Source organism: Aotus nancymaae, unplaced genomic scaffold (genome assembly GCF_030222135.1).
Source record: "Aotus nancymaae isolate 86718 unplaced genomic scaffold, 86718_ANA_hifiasm-v0.15.2.pri h1tg000029l, whole genome shotgun sequence".
In the NCBI taxonomy this organism is placed as follows: domain Eukaryota; kingdom Metazoa; phylum Chordata; class Mammalia; order Primates; family Aotidae; genus Aotus; species Aotus nancymaae.
Genome location: NW_026988442.1, coordinates 20,858,761 through 20,882,203, shown reverse-complemented (window position 1 = coordinate 20,882,203; position 23,443 = coordinate 20,858,761). Strand labels below are relative to the sequence as shown.

The 23,443-nt window shown below is 36.7% G+C and overlaps 1 protein-coding gene across 5 annotated transcripts in view; it reads left to right on the top strand.

The window, feature by feature from the left end:
* The first annotated feature begins 4,588 nt into the window (after positions 1-4,588).
* Positions 4,589-23,443, top strand: part of ZHX3 (zinc fingers and homeoboxes 3) — an 80,395-nt gene continuing 61,540 nt past the window's right edge. For 2 of the 5 annotated variants that reach the window (XM_012455011.3, XM_012455010.3), the window contains exon 1: positions 4,589-4,720. The gene's annotated coding sequence lies outside the window, so the exon portion shown is untranslated. Of the gene's footprint in view, positions 4,732-6,453; positions 6,604-23,443 lie in introns of all 5 variants that reach the window. The other 3 variants (XM_012455007.3, XM_012455008.3, XM_012455009.3) reach the window with 2 other exon arrangements.

Sequence of the window (23,443 nt, the reverse complement as noted above, 5' to 3'; positions counted from 1 at the left end):
GAGCTACATGAAAAAGAGTTCCTGATACCATTCTGTGAAGTCTGCTAAACAGCTTAACTCTTATCAGTGAACAAATAAATAAGCTTCATGCATCTCTATTCCTCTACTGGGAACTGAAGATAATGGAACTTAATTATAAATCAGGAAAATGAAAATCCTTAAGTTCTGACCTTTTTCATAGCCCAAAGCAAACAAAACAGTAAGATGCTACATAATTTACACTCATTCTCTAGAGTATGAATTTTGGATTACCAATGGCAAGTGTAAATTTCATATTTGTGAGGTACTCCAGGATATTAGTAAATTACCATAGAGATACAGACAACTAAAGAAGTTAGTGTATCACCTTATCAAAGACATTTTAAGATGACCTTAAAATTACTCATAGAATGGAAGGACATCCATGGATTAGAAGACTTAGTATTATAAAGATGGCAGTACTACTCAAAGTAATCTAAAGATTTAGTGCAATCTTGACCAAAATTCTAGTAGCTATTTTTGCAGAAATAGGAAAGCTGATCCTAAAATTCGTATAGAATTGCAAGGGACTCTGAATAGTCAAAACAGTCTTGAAAAAGAAAAACAAAGTTTGTGTATTCATGCTTCCCAATTTCAAAAGATACTACAAAGCTATAATAATCAAAATAGGTACAGGCATAAGAATAGACATGTAGATTAGTGGAATAAAACTGAGTCCAGAAATGAACCCATACATCTATGATCTTTGAGAATAGTGCCAAGATGATTCATTGGGGAAAGGATAATCTCTTTAACAAATGGTGCAGGTAAAACTGGATATCTACATGCAAAAGAATGAAGTTGGACCCCACCCATACTAAAGTTAACTCAAAATAGATCAAAGACCTAATTGTAAGAGGTAAATCTATAAATTCTTAGAAGAAAACATAAGGGTAAATCTTCATGACCTTGGATTTGGTAATGTATTCTTAGAAATGACACCAAAAGTACAAGCAACAAAAGAAAAATAAATTGGACTGCATCAAATTTTAAAATTTTGCATCAAAGGACACTGTCAAGTAAGTGGAAAGACAACCTGCAAAATGGGAGAAGATATTTACAAATCTGCTAACAAAAAAAACTCTTAACAAGTGAACAACAGAACAGATAACCCAATTAAAATATGGGTAAGGGACTTGAGTAGACATTTTCTAAAGATATGCAAATGGCCAACAAACATATGAAAATATTTCCAGGGTCATTGGTCATTAAGAAAATGCAAATCAAAGCCACAATGATATACCATTTCACACCCACTAAGATGGCTGTACTTTAAAAACAAAACGAAACCAGAAAATTACAAGCATTGATAAGGATGTGGAGAAATTAGAATCTTGTACTTTGCTGGTGGGAATGTAAAATGGTGAAGTCACTGTGGAAAACAGTTTAGTAGTTTAAAAGTTCCTTAAAGAATTAACATATGACCCAGCAATTCCACTCCTAGTTATATGTCCAGTAATTGAAAACAGATATTCAAACAAATACTTGTACACGAGTGTTCATGGCCACACTATTCACAATAGCCAAAAAATACAAACAACCCAAATGTCTATCAGTGAATGAGTAGATAAGCAAGATGTACATCTATACAGTAGAATACTTTTCAGACATAAAAGGAATGAAGTACTGACGCATGCTACAGTGTAGATGAACTTTGAAACATTATGCAAAGTGAAAGAAAGACAACCCAAAAGGTCACATATTGTTTGATTGCATTTATATGAAATATCCACGAGAGGTAAATTTATAGAGACATTAAGCATATTAGTAGTTGTCAGGAGTTGGAGAAGGAGGAGGAGGAGGAGGAATAGGAGTGACTGCTTAATGAGTTCAGGGTTCATTTTGAGGTGATGAAAATATTTTGGAACTATGTAAATGTATGGCTGCACGACATTGTGAATGTGCTAAATGCCACTGAATTGTACATTTAAAAATGGCTAATAGTACGTTATGTGAGTTTTATTTCCATTTTTAAAATTACATCATATAGTTTCTGTGATCTCACAGATAACTGTGGCTTTGCTGTCATGGTTACCTTGTGACTGTTGGAACCCATGTGCTTTGTAGCATTAGTACATTGGGAAGCGCTTTCCAACTGTGGACAGGAAAATGTGAAGACTGATGATCCCAAGTGGGTTTCTCCCTAAACTAACAGTTAAGGAATATAGTTTCACTGTTTCATTTTTATTTGTTGAAACTGGTAAAGCCTCTCTCTACCTTGAATGAGTCTGGGGTTGTTTTACAATTTGTCAGACCAGATTGGTTTGATATTGTTTCCTTCATTTAATTTGAAAAAGCATGTTTAAAGTAACTTTATTTTATTTGGAGATGGAATAATTTTTTGGTTTTATGAAAGTGTAAAGGAACTGTAAAAGAATCTAAGACATACTTATGAAATTGCAGTCATGTTTTTCTGTTGGTTTTGTATGCTGCACTGCTAGAGATTTTTGTGATACTTTCTAAAATCATTTCAAATGCTTTTTTTACTGTCGGTGGCATTGGTGTCACGAATAAGAAAATTGTATTCAGATCAGTCAAGCAGAGTCTGTGCAAAAACAAAAAACATGAATTTTTTATTTTTATCTCATCTGTTTTGTTTTTTGAAGGAGGAGCTGTAGGCTATATTCTGGCAAATGATCTGAGAAGAGCTTCTTACTCAGAAAGCTAGAAGTGTTTTGCCAATTATTATGAAGCTTTTCTTTATGAATGAGGCTGTTGCTTCTGGCCCACAGTCAGTGCTGTTTTATGGAGACTTGTTTCTATAGCAAACATTGTCTTCCACACTCCTACCTGGTTCCTCTTATGATCCAAAATATGCTATCCAGACTAAAAATCTGTAGATGTGAAGCAAACAAAGCTAACTGGTCTATCAGGGATTGAATCCATAGCCTTTGGCATCATCTGAATCAACCAGTCAACTGGACTACTGCCTTACTTGAGTAAGGTTGTTGCAATTTTAAAGTTAGAAGGGATCTGGCAAGCACAAAAATATATGGAATAAATGTAATAAACTAAAGTAGTAGATAAATATAAGTATTCAGCTTAAAATAATTATTGCTTCTGACTTTCACAAAATTAGGTTTCCTCTGTGTGAGGTTCATAGGATTACTTATTTATTTAGAGATAGGGTCTCGTTCTGTTGCCCAGGCTGAAGTGCAATGACATGATTATAGCTCACTGTAGCCTTGAACTCCTGGGCTCAAGTGATCCTCCTGCCTCAGCCTCTCAAGTAGCTTGGACTATGGGTGCACGCCATCATGCTGGCTATTTTTTTTTTAAACTTTTGTAGAGACTGTGGTCTCACTATGGTGCCCGGGTTGGTCTTGAACTCCTGGTCTCAAGCAGTCCTCTTTCTCAGTCTCCCAAAGGATAACTTTTAAAAAATAAGCAAAGATGAGCTTTAAGTTAGGGAGAATTAGAAGTTGTTTTTCAGTAAATTATTAATAAGGAAAGATTTTCAAGAGCTAATTTAAGTAGACATTAAGCTACTTTAACTAGGCATACCAGGACAGAAGTAGAAAAAGTGAAATGGATGGTTGAGACTGTAGGTTACTGCACAATTACATTTGCCCAGGGACCCCTAACTATGAACAGCAGCATAGTGCATAATGCTTGTTGGGCAATTTGCCTAACAAGTTTCCTCATCTGGGTTATTAGAATATAGAATCAACCTCATAAGGTCATTATAAGGATTGGATTAATGTACTTAAAGCTCTTAGAACAATGCCTGATGCAGTATAAAGCTAGATATGTTTATGTTAAAGTCATAAGATGCTAGTGTTAAGATAACTAGAAGCCACTTTGATGAGGGAATTTTCTTCTTTTTGAGGGGCAAACCTGTTTACATTCATGGATGCTCATAGTTATGATGTGCTAGTCGTGATACACTAGTCTAGTGTACCAATGCCTGGACGTCTGTTGGAAGTTCTGAGACCTTCTGGTATACTCGCATTGAAACCATTTTACTGCTAATGGGCATCTCAACCAAAGAGAATTATTCAAGAAAGAAATAAGAACTCAAAACAGTGGTTTTTCAACTGTTTCCCAAGTAATTTTAAGATCCAATGAAGCATCTCTGGTTGTCTGTTAAAAACATAGTTACTGTCTCATTCATTCACTGCAAGTGTCCATGATGAAATAGGGGTAATGATCAGAGACAGAGATGAAAACAGTTCCTTGGCCTGGAACTTACAGTCTCGGCCACTTTTGTACCTCTAGAATCCGTACCAGGAAAACCTGAATGGAAGAACGTCAGAAACTAGGACATCCTTGAAGTTATAAAGCTACACAGCTATCTGAAACTTGGCTGAGAGAGATGGAAACTCTTTGGTTGAAAGAGCGTGAAAATTACAGATTTTGTTCTGATCTGTTATCAGAGACCATTGAGTTTGCTTTATTTCTATGTTCTAGTTTCTACTAGGAATTTTAATAGTTTCAAATTTCTAGTTTGTATTTCAGTAACCTCTTTTCACCCTTCTTGTCTCACTGGTTTTTCTGTTTATGTGTAGTTCTGGTGAAAATGAATTAGGAAAGGAGACTGTTGAGATTGGATAACTCAGCATCCTAAAATGTTTTCTCATAAAGTGATGATATGCTGCTTCTTTCATAGGACTGAAATGCAACTCCAAAAGCAACATGCGACCCTTTAAAGATGCTTGTGGGACTGCATAAAGTGAAGAGGGAAACTGGAGAAAACAATGAAGTAAGGAAAAAGTATGTTTCCTGGGTAAACAGCATGCTTCTGAGCTTTCACAAGTTTCTTGCTATAGTAGTTACCACACCTTTGTAATGCATAAGTCTTTATAGTCATATTTAGTCTTTGCATTGCTATTAAACATTATTTATTTTCTCTTCCCTTGTTTTGTATTGCTGAACTCTTTGATCAAATGATTCTTTTTTGGATTAATCTAAAAATCTGCATTGAGTCTACAACTTAGATGATTTCTTCAATCATTTAATAGGAATGTGTTGTATAGGTTGACCATTGAGATCATAAGAGTATCCTGTGTTGTGTCTCTATGATGTGTAGGGTGAGTCAAAGTGCCAGCTTTTAGTCTGAGTGCAGAACTTACACTTGATTGACTTGAAAAAACTAGAAAACTAGTTTGCATATCAATTATTCAAGCCGTATTCTCAGTTTACAATACATGTGGCACTATGACACATCTCTGGGATCTGTGGAATAGGCAATCTTTGAAAAAAATACCTAGTGTATTTATTGATAGGCATATATTCACAGCATACTGTTACATTAAAAAGTAGTTACAAAACATATGACAATTTAAATTGGGAAATTTTTTTTTAATGCTAAATATGGAAAACAAAGCAGACTAGCAAACAATCACCATAAATAGACGTAGCCTTCAGTTGATGAAATAGATATGCCCTAGTAAGCTTTTTAAATAAACCACATCTTTTACATTATTTTCTATTATTAAAAAACTTTCTTGGCTGGGCGCAGTGGCTCATGCCTGTAATCCCAGCACTTTGGGAGGCCGAGCCTGGTGGATCACAAGGTCAAGAGATGGAGATCATCCTGGCCAACATGGTAAAACCCCGTCTCTTCTAAAAATACAAAAAAAAAAATCGGCCAGGCGTGGTGGCCGCCTCCAGTAGTCCCAGCTACTCAGGAGACTGAGGCAGGAGAATTGCTTGAACCCAGGAGGCTGGAGGTTGCAGTGAACCGGGATCGCGCCATTGCACTCTAGCCTGGGCAACAGAGTGAGACTCTGTCTCAAAAAAAAAAAAAAAAAAAAAAGAAACTATCTTCAGTAAGCCGAATAGAAATTTTTAGAAAGAGAAAGAAGTGGAGGCAGAGTCACTGACGATATGTGATGCTGGAATTTCTGTACAACTTCCTTAGACAACTGTATGGCAACATCTCTCTCCTTCTCCACAAGCCTGGGGACCACCAGCCCATGGGAATTTTCTCACAAGTGTAACTTCTGGAATTTCATGTCTTGTGGCAGGTGTTTTCCCTATGCTTCAGTAATGGATTGCTGCAGGCTTAATATTGGCTGTATGGTATATTCCACCTTGATCATTATTTAACTTTGAGTCTTAAATTTGAGTAAAACTGTTTAGTGGCTTTATATATCAATCCTCTAAACTAAAAATGTCATAAGACACGTTTTTTATGTACACATCTTCTAGTGTTCACTCTTATACTGGTCTCTTGGCTTTATCACACTGGTCTGTTGGCTGTGCTTCAGTCAGCCCAGAAACATTCCTGCTTTGGAGCCATTGTTCTTGTTCCCTCTGCCTGGAATCATCTTCTCCCAGATAGTCATATGGCTACTGGCTACTCCCCTCCTTCTTCAGGTTTCTGCTCCAAATTTACCCTATCAAAGATGCCTTCTATGGTGTCCTCAATTGAAAACGATACCTTACCATACCCTGGAATCACTCTATCCTTCTCTGTTTTTTTTTCTGTAGCATTTATCACCATCCAGCTCCTGTAGATACATTTGAGTGGCAGTGTCTCTGCCTTCCCTTCATACCCAGTACCTTCCCTGCCTGAACTCCTCATTGAGGGCAAGACCTTTATCCCTAGGATCTAAACCAGTGCTGGACAATAGATGCTCAGTAAGTATTTGTTGGGTGAATGAATGAAGCTTGCTTATGTTAGGAGGATTAAGTAGATTTGGAGATCATGTGATTGGATTGAAAATGATTAACAGGGAAAATGTTGTAGAGGAAGTATCTTAAACTGTATATTAAAAGGCTGATAAACAGCAGGGCTTAAAAATCATTGTCAAAGATAGTTCTTTGATCTAGAAGGTAATTTAGAGCCACTTTAGGACTATAAATAGCAGATCAGATATTTACACTAAAAAAAACAGACATAAAATATTAAACAGAAATGTCTCAGTTGAACCACTTTTTTTGTTAACCTCCCAGTCTTTTACCAATTGTTATGATAAATTTAAAGTGAATCCACAACTTAGGTGATTTCTTCGATACATTTAATAGGAAATGAGCTTACCCTCGCAGACTCTGCGACAACTTGTTTTGGGGAAGGTGTGGACATCAACATTTTAAAAGCTGCCCAATGAATTTCTTGTGCACTCAAGCTTGAGGACCAGGAATACTATCAGTTTTTCTATATTAATGATGACTGTAGTTACTTTAAATTTATCATAATTTAACCTCCTAATCTTTTACCATCCATATGACCCAATTGTCAGTTATACTGTAATGGATGCCATACGGATGGTAAAAGATTGGGAGGTTAACAAAAAGAGAGTGGTTCAGCTGAGTGGTGACCTGAAAGAAGAATATCATGTTCTGGGTAGAGGGAACAGGTGGACCCTAGCAATGCCTGTTGTGTTAGATAACTGGTAGGATGGGGACATTGCATATGACTGGAGGTTGCAGTGGGGGAAGGTTAATGGAAAGTCAAAGCCAAACTGGAATCACCGAGAGTTTTTTTTATATCAGTCTCTGTACCTACTACCTGGTGACACCGAGCCATCTTGTCTAACTCCAGCTTATCTCATTTCTGCCAGTCTGCTTCTATCTATAAAGTATGATGTTTATTCTACACATCATGCTTTTTCTCTTTCCCCTTTAAGGTCTTTTAAAATTAATCTTTCACTTTTAGAGGCACATACCATCTGATTCAACAATTAATGTAGCATTTCTAGAAATTTATCTTACATATGACCTCATACAGGTATTCAGGTAATCCTAGAGTACCTCAGCCTCTGTGAAGTCCTCATGCATGCCTCGTACCTCATTAACACTTGGACAGAGAATAAATGTCTATTGCTGCCGTCACTCTGTTGTGGCCGTGGGTCTTGTCCCCCTCCACTGGTTCTGGTATTAACTGCCTACCTCTTTGCCTAAACTGCAGTGGACTAGAGATGTTTGCACGGGAGCTAACTGTGTCTCCTCTCAGGTTTCTTCTTTTGAACAATTTGTTCCTTATGGCAGTCTTTCGCCTCCCATTTGTGAATATTATGAATGGTTATAGTAATACATTTTTACTTTGCATTTTTAAAAACATTTAGATAATTAAGTATGTAGTAGTGGGTATCTCTACTTGGCTGCACATTAAAATCACCTTAGAAGCTTTATAAAATACTAATCCCTGGTCTCACCCTCAGAGACTCTGAGACAGTTTGTTCTGAGGGAGGTGTGGGCATCAATATTTAAAAAGCTGCCCAATGAATTTCATGTGCACTCAAGCTTGAGGACCAGAAATATTATAAGTTTTTCTATATTAATGATGATCATGGTCACTTTAAATTTATCATAACAATTTAAATGGTTCCTTTGTGTTTTATAAGTTTATAATGGTGTTATATTAAAAAAGTATATATAACATCTGCCTTTATTGTATTTGTGTCTCTCCTTCATTTTTATGTTGCATTTTGTTGGAACTTCTGATACTGTATTAACAGTGATGATAAACTACTTATTTTGTGCTTATTTTTAATGACTGCATAGCTTGTTTTTTCCCTTGAAGTATAATTGACATTTGGGTCAGTAAGTAGGTACTCAATCAGGGTAAGAAAATACATCTTTATTATTAGTTTTAGAATTTTAAAATTAAAAATAGTGTTACATTTTAACAAATGAATTTTTAAAATTTCTGTTGACATAAGTAAAAATTTAAATCTATTCCTAGATTGCATCTACTATTCTTTTAAATTTTTGAGCATAAATTCAGAGTAAGCTTTGCTTATAGTTTTCTCTCTTTCTGTTTCATTTAGCCAGTTTTAGGGTCAGATTAGTAGAATAACTAGATAACTTATATACTGACCTATTTTTGGCATGATTTCTGTAACATGAATTGTTTTCTTCTGGAGACTATGAAAGAATTCACTAACTGATTTTTTTTTCTTTTTTTTTTCCAAGAACTCAAATTATGCCAACAAGAATGAGCTTGGAAAGTCATTTAATTTTTTAAAGATGTTGGTCCAGTAGGTATTTTATTTTTGCCAGTGTTAGAATTTTACATTTTTAATTAAAAATTTATCTATTTAGTTTTATCCAAATTTATTAACACCCTTACAATTTTATTGCTTCTTTTTGTGTCCTGTTTTTCCCATTTTATGTTTCCTTTTTTTCTCATACTTACCAGTAGTATCAATTTTAGTCTGTTCACAGCAACTTTTAGTTGAAATATAAAACTTTAAAAAATACAGAAGGATGTAGTGAAAAGTCAGTTTCCCATTCATTCTTATTCCTTGGCCAGATAGTTCCCCTCTTTTAGGCAGCAACTCCTGTCAGTTTCTTAACAATCCTTCAAAAGTTTTTTGGTTTTCACTTTCAAAATATCTAACTTATTTCTTTTTTTAAAAAAAAAATTCCTCTAGATTCTCCTGTTTGTTTCTCAAGATTATTAGTTGTGTATTTAGTTTTTGTTTTTATTTTTCAGAAACACAGAAAGCAATACTGCCCTCTGTTTTTTCATGGTATATAATTTCTTATGTAATGACTTTGTTACATTTTCCAACTTCTTTGTCCTTATTTCACACCCTATCTCTTGCAAACAGAATGTTGTTGGATTTTTCTTTGTTTAACCTATCTTTGAAGGTTCTTTATCTTATTTGAGAATTTATATTCTTTAATTTATGATTGCTATTGTATTTGTTATGTTTTCTGTATGTTTTCTTAGTTTTTACATTTGTTATTTCTTCCCTGTTATGTCTTCTGTTTTACATAACATTCTTTGCTTTCTTTTAGCTTTTAAACAAATTTTAAAGGTGAACAATCTTTCAGATTCTCTTAGTGCTAAAAATAACATTTGTTTCTGTATTTATTTACTATCATCAAAGCAAAAGCAAGAACTTATCTTTTCTTCCATATAAGGAAATATAACTTCTCCCTTTTTTGGCATCTTCTCTTCCTATTCTTTATCTACCCTGCCTCCCCAATTATTTTTTTCTTTCACCTCTTACATTTATTCTATGAAGTGTCTTAATTCTTCTGAGCTTCAGCATGGTACTCATAAGTATTTTGCTATTTTTGATTCAGTTAGTTAACAACCACTGAGGTCTCACTCTGAGTCAACAGATCCTGAGTTGGGTGCAGGAGATACAAAGGTAAAGGCAGTTCTGTCCCTGCCTTCAAGGTTGATAAGGTGGCATGATGTGCAAATCAGCCAATAATGGCAAAAGATGTGATGTGTCAGGTGTATTGGAGACAGAGAAAGCGAGGAAGTGATGTTTGGTGAGTCAGTGAAGGCACCCTGGAAACTAAATGTTACTGTATGTACCAGCAGGGCTTTGTGAGAAGAGGACAAAGTGAGAGGGCAGAAGTCTGAAGGTGCACAGATACATCACCCTATTCTTGGGAGAGTGGCTGGAGATGAGGCTGGACAAGGGATGTTGGGGCCAGATTGTGAAGCACCTTGAATGATGGGCATCAAGTTTCAGTTTGTATTCTCTGGTCTATACCACAGAGGGTTTAAAGCAAGGAAGTACAATGTTCTAGTTCATTTTTTAGAAAGATAATTCTGGCTGTCATGTGAAGCACAGCCTGCATGGAGGGAAGTCATTTAAGCAGCTGTGGCAGTTGTCCAGATAATAGGTGAGAGCAACTTGAGCAAGGGGGTAGCAGTGATGATGGAGAAGAGGAGATAAGAGGCATTTTGAGGCAGAATCTAAAACTACTAGTGCCTGCCATTGGGGAGATTGGGAGTTAGAGCATGCCTCAGAGGAGTTTTTGTTTGTTAGTTTTAGGGAAGGTGATGATGGATGGTGGAACTACTGAACAACTTAGGGAGTGGCATAAAGGGGGTGGAGTGGGTACAGAGACTAATTTGGAGAGAAGCAGGAGAGAGTTTATTTTAGGATTTGTTGAATGGCTAGGAAAACATCTATGAGCAGTTCGAAATATGGATTAGAAACTCAGGTGAGATGTTGGGGCTGGAGATAAAGGTGTGAGACTGACTTGTACCAAGGAGGGTATCGAAGCCATAAGAAGAGATATAGTATCCCCCAAGTAGAACATGTGCAGAAAATAAAAGGTCTTAGAATGGGCTGTTGGCAAAGGTCAGTCTTTCAGGAATTTGAAACATATTGAGCACTGTAATAGTGTCCAGCATGGGGTGGCCAGAGCTTTTTCAGATGGCTGGCTTTATCTTCACATCAGCCTTATGCATGGAATTATTACTCTGCTTTGTAGATAAGGAGACTAAGGTGTTGTTAACTAAGTTAGTAAGTAGGATTGCAAACCAGGTCCAAATGCCAAGTCTATGCTAGAGAAAGAAGTAGAGGAGATACAGAAAATTGGTGTGGAAGAAGTATTATCTTACAGCGGTAGTGGCCAACAATGGCTACTCACTGAGAGATCCAGTAAGATAAAGAGAAGCTAAGTCACTTATTTTCTCAATGAGAAAACAGATAGCAATGCTAGCATGCTCAGTTCCTGCAGAATCTAAGTCAGCTCCCACTGGAGTCAAGAGGCAAAGAAATGCGGGTTGACTGCCACTCTAGGAAACAGTTTGGTAGATGAATGATGAGGCCACCTGGTCTGGGGTGGTATCATTCTTGTTTGTTTACAGATGACAGCTTGAGATATTCTGATTTGCTTAGCCTTTTTTTTCCCTTGGGGTTTTGTATCTTAGATCATCTTGTTTCTACACTTCTGTTATTTAAAAAAATCAAAAGTAACTTTACTAGATCTTCATGTAGTCTACTTGTTAACTTGTTTACTTGGAGGTTGTTTTTTTTTTCCTTATTGTTTTCAGATGTTTCCAGCCATGTCCCAGGAATCCTTTTTGCTAATTATGTGTGAGACCCTGGTAGTGCCTTCTTGTATCTTCTCTCAGGTCTTTACATGCTGGAAGTAGTTTTCTTCTGTCATTTGAATCTTTTGTTCAATTCAGCTTCCTCCAGAACTGTAATTCATAGATTGTATGTTTCCTGGAGATGACAATTTGCCTGTGCATTCTTAGGCAATGGTAGAGTGTAGTGCTAAGAGCATGGGCTCTGGAACCAGGCCGCCTGGGTTCAACTCCTGGCTCTACCGACTACTAGCTGAGTGACCTTGGGCAAGTTATTAGCTTCTTTGTGCCTCAGTTTTCTCATCTGTAAACTGGAGGCAAAATTAGAATCTACTACCAAGGGTTGTGGTGAACGTTAAATGAACTACCACATGTAGTGCTTAGAATGAAAGGTGTCCAGTGTGTGTTTCACCATTGTTAGTTGCTTGTGTTGTCATTGTTGTTACTGTTCTAGGGGAAAATGGTACAAGAGATAACCTCTTCCTCATTTGGACCATACAAATAGTGATAAATTTCAGGCTGTTGGAGCCTTACTTGATGAACTAGAAGTAGGCAAATCTTGGGAATTGGATAGTATTCCCTCAAGTTTTTTTTTTTTTTTTTTTTTGAGACAGAGTCTGGTTCCGTCGCCAGGCGCCAGGCTAGAGTGCAGTGGCGCGATACTGGCTCACTGCAACCTCCACTTCCTGGGTTCAAGCAGTTCTCCTGCCTCAGCCTCATGAGTAGCTGGGACTACAGGCACGTGCTGCCATGCCCAGTTAATTTTTATATTTTTAGTAGAGACAGGGTTTCACCATGTTGGCCAGGATGGTCTCAATCTCTTGACCTCGTGATCCGCCCGCCTCAGCCTCCCAAAGTGCTGGGATTACAGGTGTGAGCCACTGCGCCTGGCCTTCCCTCAAGTTTTTAAGGAGTTCAACAAAGAGCAATTTTAACCTTGGTCCAGAAGTGGCATCTGGAGTTCACATGTCCACTGTGTGACCTCATCTACCCATGGCAGTGTTCAATTGATGTCTCTTAAAAAGAAGACGTAAAAGTTTTATTTCTACCTTACAAAATAGCTCTTCCAAAAATTTTTATTTTTGCTCTTATAGTTGTCCAGTCATCTCATCTGTAGATAACACATTTAACTTCCTGTGCAATATATATATATGCCTATCTTATTTCATCTGTTGATAACACATTTAACTTCCTGTTCAATAGGTATGCCTAGCTTATTTAATCTGTAAATAACACATTTAACTTCCTATGCAATATATATACTTATCTTATTTCATCTGTATATAACACATTTAACCTCCTATGCAATATATATGCCTATCTTATTTCATCTGTAGGTAACACATTTAACTTCCTATGCAATATATATGCCTGTCTTATTTCATCTGTAGGTAACACATTTAACTTCCTATGCAATATATATACCTATCTTATTTTACCTGTCTTGCTGTATTGGCCAGAACTTCAAAAATATTTAAGATAGTAAAAGTGGCCTGTCTTTTATTGACCTTTTTTTTTTTTTTTTTTTTTACATTTGGCTTAGAAAGATGTTTTATATCATTTTGCCTTATCTGTATGCCTTTTGTTCTTAGCATTTTTATTAGAAGTGAATATTATCAAATTACATTCTTGCATCCATTGAGTTTCATTAGGTTTTTCTCATTTAACTTTTTGATTTTGTGTCATATGTATCTTGAACTGTCATTCCATTCTGGGCAAGATTCTTATCATTTTGGTTGTTTTAACATTAAATTATTTCTGTCAGTCATTAAACAGTTTAAATCTATATTCAGAGTTGTTGCCTATGAAAAGATATTTTTAAAAAATCATATTGGGGTTTTTAAAGTTGTACTCTTTGTAAAAAGTTCAAATAATATAGTAGTTATAGACTAAATAAATGAAAAAAATTCACCTGATAATCCTATTCTCACAGAGTCATTGATGTTGGGTTTATTGTGAAACTTTCCAGATTTTTTTCTATGCATTTACATACATATAGGTTTTGTGCCCTCTCATTTTTCTCTCTTTCTCTTCTCCTTACTCCCTCTCTACATCCCTCTCTCCCTCCTCTTAGCAAAAATGGAGTCATACAAACTCCTGACATGTTTTCATTTAATAGTATATCCTGGGAGTCTTTCTATGTCCATGCACATGTAACTACTTCATTTCTTGTAGAGTATTCCATGGTGTGGAGTGATCATAATTTATTTAGCCATTCCCCTGTTTGTGCATGTTTAAATTATTCCCAATTTTTTGCTAACACTGCATGAAATGTCTTTGGTACATGTTTGTATGTGCAAGTATTTTATAGTCTAGATTACTAGAAACAGAATTGTGGCTAAAGGTGATAAATAGAATAGGGGTTCTTAACCTAATCTGTGAGTCCCTATAGTTGTATGCAAAATGTCATGTGTACTATATATTGTGCATTTTCCAAGAATGAGAGTCTATAGATCAGATTTACAAAGAAGTCATTGCCCCCGCCACAAAAAAAAAAAAAAGGAAATAATTACCCGCACACAAAATTAGGCAACTTGCCCAAAGTCCATAGTGGAACTGGGATTTAAGCTCATGGTATCTGACTCCAGTGATATTAAAAGAGGGAAAAAAGTTCAGATGGAATAAACATCAAATCATCTATAGTGCTAATCTCTGAAGGTGGGGTTATGAGAGCTCCACAGTTACATTTTTTTAAACAATGAAAATGTGTGTGTGTGGTTTTTTTTAATAAGCAGAAGTAAAATTCACTGAATAAACAAAAAAGTAATCAGAGTGCTTGTGTGGCAGAAACAGGGGAAATTATATCAATTAATCTTTTGGAATTTTTAAGGAGAGTGAGCAGGTTTGTGAATGAGGGAGCCAGTAGTCCTTCAAGAAAGTCCTTTAAAGAATTTGCGTCATTTCAAACTACCTCAACATGTTAATTAACTATAAAGAAAGAGGTCATAAATTGATAATGGAAAAACCCAGCAGAAACTACCGTAACCAAGAGGTCAAGGCCTGTACCGCCAGCAATAAGACATATTAGCATCATTAGCCCCATGATATGATGTATTAAGAACACAACATCATTTCTGTGGTATTTTTGCCAAGAATGCATAACCTCAGGGTAATCATGAGAAAACATCAGGCAAACCTGAATCAAGGGACAGTCAACAAAATAACTGTTAAATACTCTTAAAAGTTGTCAAGAACATGAATGACAAGGAAAGAACAAGAAACTGTCACAGGCTGCAGGAGACTAAGGAGAAATAACAACTAAATACACTGGGGATTCTGAATAGGATTCTGGAACAGAAAAGGACATTGGTAAAAAAAAAAAAAAAAAGTACAACATGCATAAGGTCTTTGGTTTAGTTAATAGTATCGTACTAATGTTAAACTTCTCTTTCTGGTAAATATACAATAATTATATAAGATGGTAACATTGGGGAAGCTGGGGCAGGGATATATGGAAACTCTGTACAATTTTTGCAACTTTTCTGTAACTCTAAAATTAACTCAAAATAATTTTTTTAAAAGAAATCTTGGCCAGGTGCAGTGGCTCACACCTGTAATCCCAGCACTTTGGGAGGCTGAGGCTCGTGAATCACCTGAAGTCAGGAGTTTGAGACCTGTTGGTCTGGTTTGAGACCAGATCACCTGAAGTCAGGAGTTTGGGACTGCTTGGCCAACATGATGAAACTCCATCTCTACTAAAAATACAAAAATTAGCTGGCTGTGGTGATGGGTGCCTGTAAACCCAGCTACTTGGGAGGCTGAGACAGGAGAATCACTTGAATCTGGGAGGTGGAGGTTGCAGTGAGCCAAGATCGCACCACAGCACTCCAGTCTGGCTGATAAGAGCAAAACTCCATCTCAAAAAAAGAAAAAAGAAATCTTGACAAGACTTCTTATAAGAGTTTTCTATTTTCTTTCTATCTCATTTTTCTTTTAAGTAAAGAGCCATTGTGGAGTTAGAGAATCAATTTGGACCTGGGTAGAAACTGGCTTAAAAATGTCAAAGAAAGCTTAGGGTTGAATCCCCTTCTATGAGTGGGTAAAATATGAATAATTATTGTCCACAGTGCTGCTTGTATGTTCATTTTCCAGTATGTTTAATTTACTAGATAAAGGGTACAGCAGTGAAAAGCTATGGTGAGAGATTTTCCTGAACATTATATGAGGCTGTGATAGCAGAAAATTAGTCAATGCAAGATACTGCACTTATGGGGAAAAAAAAATCCAAACCAGGTTTATACAGAGTCACAGGTCCCAAGATATCACTTAGTAGCCTGAAGTTCTCTGAAGATATTGCCACTTTGTTTGCTGTTGAGCCCAAGATGGCCTGCAAATCGGTGCATATCCATGTGAAGGTGACTACACAGTCTTCTGGAGGCATTTATAGGTGAAGGTCCTTCCTTTGTCATTAGGAAGCAGCCAACCTGAAGCACTGTACACAGAAAAATCTTAAAAGCTAGAGGTTTATGCATGTTCTCACTTGTAAGTGGGAGCTAAACAAAGGCTACAGATGGACATATAGAGTAGAATAATAGGCATTGGAGGCTCCAAAAGATGGGAGGGGGCTGAGGGATGAAATACAACCTATTGGGTACAATGTACACTATTTAGATGTTGTGGACACTAAAAGCCCAGACTTCACCATTACACAATATATGCATATAACACAATTGTACCCCTAAATCTATTTTTAAAAATGGAAAAAACTGAGTTTATAACATGTTTAGATGAAGAATGGTGCAAAGGGACTGCAGACTGGAAGTCTGCATGGAGTCTAGGAGGAGTTGGGGGGCGGGACACTCTCAGAGTACACCTGGCTCTGCCCATAAGGGGAAATGCCATATTGGCCTGGGGCAGACATTCTGATTGCTGCAAGGCTGGGCATGCTAGATACACAGGTTGAAAACCCCCAAAGGGGCTCTAAATTTGTTCCTTATGCAGCAACCTGATTAGGGATTCTGTTTCCTAGATGTGTTGCTATTAAGAAAGGGCAGCTCTGGGTAAATTACAGCAATAGTGAGGCTCCTAGAAAGCTATACCCCTTCTAAAAATGAGGGGAAAAAATCTAGTTTGTCTTCATTGAATTTGGTTGGTATTAAGTCAGTTCTACTCCCACCTAATTAAGAACTGAATAGTCTCTTAAGTAAAAAAAAAATTTCTGAATTTACAAAGCTGGAGACTAGTCTGATTGTCAATGGGTATTTCTCAGCAACAGTTGTATGCCAGGCACTGTATTACACCCTAAAAACATAGCAGTGAGCAAGACAATCATGGTCCCTGCCCTCATGGGACTCACCAGGAGGTTGTTCCTCTGAGCCTAAACCAGCCAGCCCACCTACTTCACTCAGAGTTGCCTCTGCTAAGAAGGCTTAGTTTACACCAAAATAAGTTCACTTTTTATTTTTTCCTTGAAGTTAAATGTAAAAATTAGTTATCACTACTTTAATTTCCAACAGTGTTGAAAAGATGTTTTCATTTATACTTTATATGTTTAATTTACATAATTTTGAAGTAGCACTTGGTGCCTTTAATCACAACACCTGCCCCTGTCCTAGCCACTTCTTTCAGGCTGTAATGTTGAAGACACTTTGGTAAGGCTTAGTGAGTTTGCTCAGTGCCTACAGGAATCAGAAATGTGTTTACCAAGGCATAGCAATCTCTGAGAGACCCAGAGTGGCCAGCTGGCAGTGGCTAGCGGGAGCCAACTCTTCTCTGCTGCATGGATACTTCTCCCTTCCTGAATTTAATCTCTTGGGTTACATTTCAAGTTGTAACCTCAAAGTAGTGAAACAACTGGAGTGGCGCTAACTCACTTGATTCTACAACACTGTTAGTATCATATTCCCTGGCCCCTCCTCTAGATGCTCTGGGATGCTTTATTTAGTAGGGATATGTCCTTGTGCCTTGAGTTGGTAAAATGGTTATGGTTATGAATTCTTTGTTTTTCTATATAAACAGTGCAGTGGATAAATGATGAGTTGTATTTATTATTTCTTAGAAAAATCAAGGAAAAGTTATTGGTTAATATAATTAATTTATAAGACTTAGCTTTTCGAACCCAGTGGAGTATATGAATAGATGATCATTTTTTCAAAGTCCTTTTAAAGAACAAGAACAAAGTCTCCATCAGCAGAGCTTTTTACTATCTGAGCTCAATCCCTTTCCAGGCATGACTCTTCCAAACCACCCTGACCTACCTTTTATATTAAACTCCAGTAGGCTGCCTATACCATATCCTTTAACAAGCTTTTTCTTCCCCTTTTCTGACTTCAAGTCCCAGTTCATCAGTGCCACCCTCCCCTTAAAGTCTTCTTTGATCTTCCTCAGTCACTATTATCAGTATTCCTTGGGTATCCCATGCCCATTTTAGTGCCTCTCCTGTAGCACACATCCATCATAGACTGCTTTGTGATGCCTCTGTTGACATTGCTTTCTTGTCTCCTGCACTATCAGCTCCTTGAGGGGTCAGGGACTTAGGCATTCATCATTGTGTCCTCTGAGTATCCAGCATAGTGAATTGACTCACATCAATTAAGTGTTTACACTGTTTCGGCTACTGTCTAAGCTATATCAATATAATATAAGCAATATAATTGCATTTGTCATTATAGCTCTATGAGAGTGACATTTATTATTCCTGTTTTACAGACAAGCAAACTGAGACATAGAGAGCTTAAGGATTTTGCCCAAAGCTACAAAGATAATAAGTGGTAGAGTTGGCATTTGAAGCCAAGCAGTCGGGAGTAAGGGCTTCTAATCATTACTTGATACTGGAATAATCTGCTGTGATGCCCATGCTTCTTATTATATGCTATAATGGCATAATAATAGCTTGCACTTCTCAAACACCAGCTGTGTGGCAGGCACTGAGCTAAGTGTTATATGTTTATTTTCTCACTTAATCCTCACAAAAATCCCATGAGGCACTTGTAATTATTATTCCATAGATGAGGAAACTGAGATGCAAAGGAGTTGGGGTTAAGCAGTTTGTACTAGGCAACACTAGAGTGTGTGCCTGGTATGTGTTTACAGGTGAATAAGCAAATAGATGAATAACAATAGGGATAGGGTTTGAGAAGGAAATTAACAAGTTTTTTTATTTTATTTTTTTGCAGTGTCTTCCTCATGGCATTAAAGCCTCTTTTCTTCCCCTCCCCTCTCCCCCACTCCCCTCCTCTCCCTGTTCCCATCCCCGTCCCCATCCCCATCCCAGTCCCCGCCCCAGTCCCCGTCCCCCGTCCTGTCTATTTGTCTTTCGAGATGGGGTCTTATGATGTTGTCCAGGCTGGTCTCAAACTCTTGGGCTCAAGCAATCCTCCTGACTCAGCCTTCCAAAGTGTTGGGATTATAGGCATGAGCCATTGTACCTGGGTGAGAACAAGTATTGAGTACCTTCCATTTTTTTTTAGTAGGTTTTTTCCCAACATTTTATTATGAAAAATTTCAAACATACTGCAAAGTTGAAAGAATGTTACCGTGAGCAACCACATACCCACTACCAGTTTTCAACCATCAATATTTTACTGATTTTGCTTTCCTTCTATCTAGTCATCTGTCATAGTGTTTTTGATGCATCCCCCCACCGTACTATTTCACCATATTTTATTGCTAAGTAGAGGTAATTATTTGTTTATAGGTTTTTTCCTTTGGAAGTAAGATGTGTGCATTTCATCGTAGTTAAGTCTTAACCATACATGGACCTGGTTTTGACAAATGAATACACCTAGAGAACCCAGACACCTACCAGGATATTATTGTTACCCAGAAAGTCGCCTCATGTCCCTTGCCAGTCAGTGTTCACCCCTACTCCCCAGAGGAGTATCTACTATTTTTATATTATATATTCATATGCCATCCTGTTCTCCCAGAATTTAAGGTGACTTACTGTGGTCCATAAAATACAAGAAGAAAGCATAAATGAGAAGTAAATGGAAAAAAGAAACCAAGGTAGGAATATTAAATGGAACCAGGACAGCACCTGGAACTTTTGTAAGTAATATATTACTCAGTCCTCACAAAAGGTATGCATAATTATTTCCATTTTATAGATGGAGAGGCTACAAAGCTCTGTAGCTAATAAGTAATAGGGACACTTTTACTCCAAAGTCCATACTTTTTTTTTTTACTGTAGTCCCCAAAGCAAGACAACAGATCAAATAAAAGCTTATTTTAACTGTGAATGTGGTCTCAAATAATATACGCTAAAGTTTTGTAAAACTGTGTTTCCTCCTGTTTTTGGTACTTTGACCAAGAGAGATGGCAAGGATGGGGCCACTAAAATAGTCCTGCAGTCCTTGCAAAGGGCCTTAAGGTCAAGGTTGGCTTTGAGTTATCCTGTGTGGCCCTAGAGATGGGATTCCATGTCCTCAGTTATAGAAAAAGGCAACTTTCCAGGACCAGTGATAAGAGTGCAAAGTCTTGAAATGTCCTGTCGACGGTTAAATAGAAGTGTAGCAACATCAACAAGGAAGCATCTTGTATGTGAGAGACTCTTGGTCAGAGCTTTCAGTTTTGACTTTAATGGGGTTCATTTGTTAGTTGCATTAAGGAAGAGAACAAATATTGTAAAAGAATTCTAAATCTCTAATAGGGGACCTTAGAAATCTGCTACCTTCTAAATTCTGTGTTGTCTCCTTTATAATAATAGATTGTATAGATAAATAATGGGTTAGGAAGAACTGAAGATTACTTTAGGATTTCTTAAAATGACAGAAAAGGGGTTGGGCATGTTGTATGGTAGAAAGGCTATCACAAGACTCCTGGATAAATTTAGAGAGAAACTGAAAAATAGAAGAAGATGGGCATGTTAGAGTTATACTTACTTGGCAGTATAAAATGGAAAACTTTCCTCTTCTGGACTGTGGCCACCAGCATGGCGGGATGATACCTGGGTTTGGCTCTGTTGGACCAAAGGAGGCTGACATGCTCACATGGTCTTGGGTGATGGATTAAGAAAACACAGGAACTAGCTCAGTGGCGAGGCCTGAGAAGACCTATAGCAATGACTCTGGAAACCAGTTGAAGTGAGGCAGGCATCCAGTGGTCCTGCTCTGCTGTCTGCACTGTCTTCTCTCCACACACTGCTTCCTAGCTCTCTGCTCCTTAACTTCTCATTTCCCGCTCTCAGCCCCTACTCCTTGAATCCCATAACCAAAGCTTGAAAAGAGGACATGACCAGAGGGTAAGGCAGGAGTAGACAGCCAGCTCATCATTAGAAAGATCCACATTAATGGTGGCTACCAATGATTAAAGATTATTTCCTCCTCCTTAGGCAGCAATACAGTTATCTTGAATAGACTGCTTTACTTGGAAAAAACAACAACATTGTTTTTTTTAATTATAAAAGCCATTCTTTCTTATTGTAGATAATCTGAAAAACATAAGAAAGAATAATGAAGATAATTGAGATTCCCTTAGTGATATCTTGATAGCATTCCTTTTAGGTATTTATTTAGAAATTGCTTACATACAGTGTAAAGCCATGAGATAGATATATATATATATATATATATATATATATATATGTGTATGTATGTATGTATGTGTGTATATATATATGCACAAATATCCTAAAAGTGAAATTATATATATAATATATTTTATATATATATCCTAAAAGTGAAATTATATATATATAAAATTTCATTATATATATATAATATATATAAAATTTCATTATATATATATATAATTTCACTTTTAGGATATTTATGCATTTATTATGGTCTTATATAAACTAAATATTTTTCTGTATCAAAAATTATAAGCATAATTTAAAATAGGCATTGATATTCTATAGATAGTACTCTATTTTTAGCTTACCTCTTTTGTTGAACTTGAAGTGAGTTTTTGTGAACAGTTTTTGTGACTGTAGTTGGGTTGTATTTTTATTCTACTCTGCCAACCTTTGCCTTTTAATTGGTATATTTAGAACATTTACCTTTAAAGTAATTATTGACATATTAGAGCTTTAATCTGCCATTCTATTATTTCTTTTCTTGCCTTTGTCTGGGTTACTTGAACATTTTAAGGGGTTTTTATCTTGACTTTTTAATGTTTTTTTAAAGTGTATTTCTTTGTATCATTTTCTTAGTTGCTCTAAATATTAAAGTATACCTATGTGACTTACTACAGTATACTATTATCACCATTTTACCACTTTGAGTGAAATGTGGAAACCTGATTTCCATCTAGGTCCCTTTACATTCCCCCTTTTAATTTAAAATTTTTTTTTTTTTTTTTTTTTTTTTTTTTTTTAAAGAGAAAGAGAGAGAGAGAATAGGAAGGAGGAAAAAGGAAGAGAAAGAGAGAGAGAGAATGGGGAGGAGGGAGAAGGAAAAGAAAGAGGGAGAGAGAATGGGAGTATTGCTTTCTTGCCCAGGCTAGAATGCAATTTAGTAATGGGTATTGAAAACCTCTTTTATACTGATAATTATACTTAATGATGTAGTCAGGAAGGAATAAGGGAAGAAAATAACAAACAAACAGCCAACCAATATTTAATTTAAACCTATGAAATGCTATGCGATTACTGAGGAGTGATTTACTTCCAATTATATAGTCACCTTTGGAATAGGTGTGAGGTGGTAATGTATGTTTTGTGTATTTGAAGTGGAGAGTTCTATAAATGTTTATTAAGTTTACTTGTTCCGGGTCTGAGTTCAAGTTCTGAATATCCTTGTTAATTTTCTATCTCGTTGATCTATAGAATCGTTAGCTCTTCTTGTTGCATTGATCCTTCTGCCATTATGTAATGTCATTCCTCGCCTCTTTTGATCTTTGTTGCTTTAAAGTCTACTTTATCAGAGGCGAGAATTGCATCTCCTGCTTTTTGTTTATTAGTTTATTTTTACTCTCTGTTTGGTTGGTAAATCTTCCTCCTTCTCTCTGAGTCTTTGTGTATTGTTGCATGTAAGATGGGCCCGGATGCAGCATACCGATGGGTTTTGGCTTTTTATCCAATTAAAATATATATAAGTTTAATACCGGCGTTTGATGCTAGCTGGCTGTTTTGCCCATTAGTTGATGTAAATTTTTTATTGTGTTAAAGTTCTTTGCTTTTTGATATATTTTTGGAAAGGCTGATATTGGTTGTTCCTTTATATGTATAGTGCTTCTTTCAGAAGCTCTTGTAAAGCAGGCCTGGTGGTGGTGAACTCTCTAAGTACTTGTTTGTTCGCAAAAGATTTAATTTTTCCTTCGCTCATAAAGCTTAGTTTGGCTGGATAGGAAATTCTGGGTTGAAAGTTCTTTTCTTTAAGGATGTTAAATATTGGTCCCCACTCTTTTCTGGCTTGTAGGGTTTCTGCTGAGAGATCTGCTGTAAGTCTGATAGGTTTCCCTTTATGGGTAACCTGACCTTTCTCTCTGGCTGCCCTTAGTATTTTCTCCTTCATTTCAACCCTAATAAATCTGGCGATTATGTGCCTTGGGGTTGGTCTTCTTGAAGAATATCTTTGTGGTGTTCTCTGTATTACCTGGAGTTGAATATTACCCTGCCTTGCCAGGTTGGGAAAGTTTTCCTGAATGATATCCTGAAGAGTATTTTCCAACTTGGATTCATTCTCTTCATCACATTCAGGTACACCTATCAAACGTAAATTAGGTCTTTTCACATAGTCCCATATTTCCTGGAGACTTTGCTCATTCCTTTTCATCCTTTTTTCTGCATTCTTGTCTTCCCGTTTC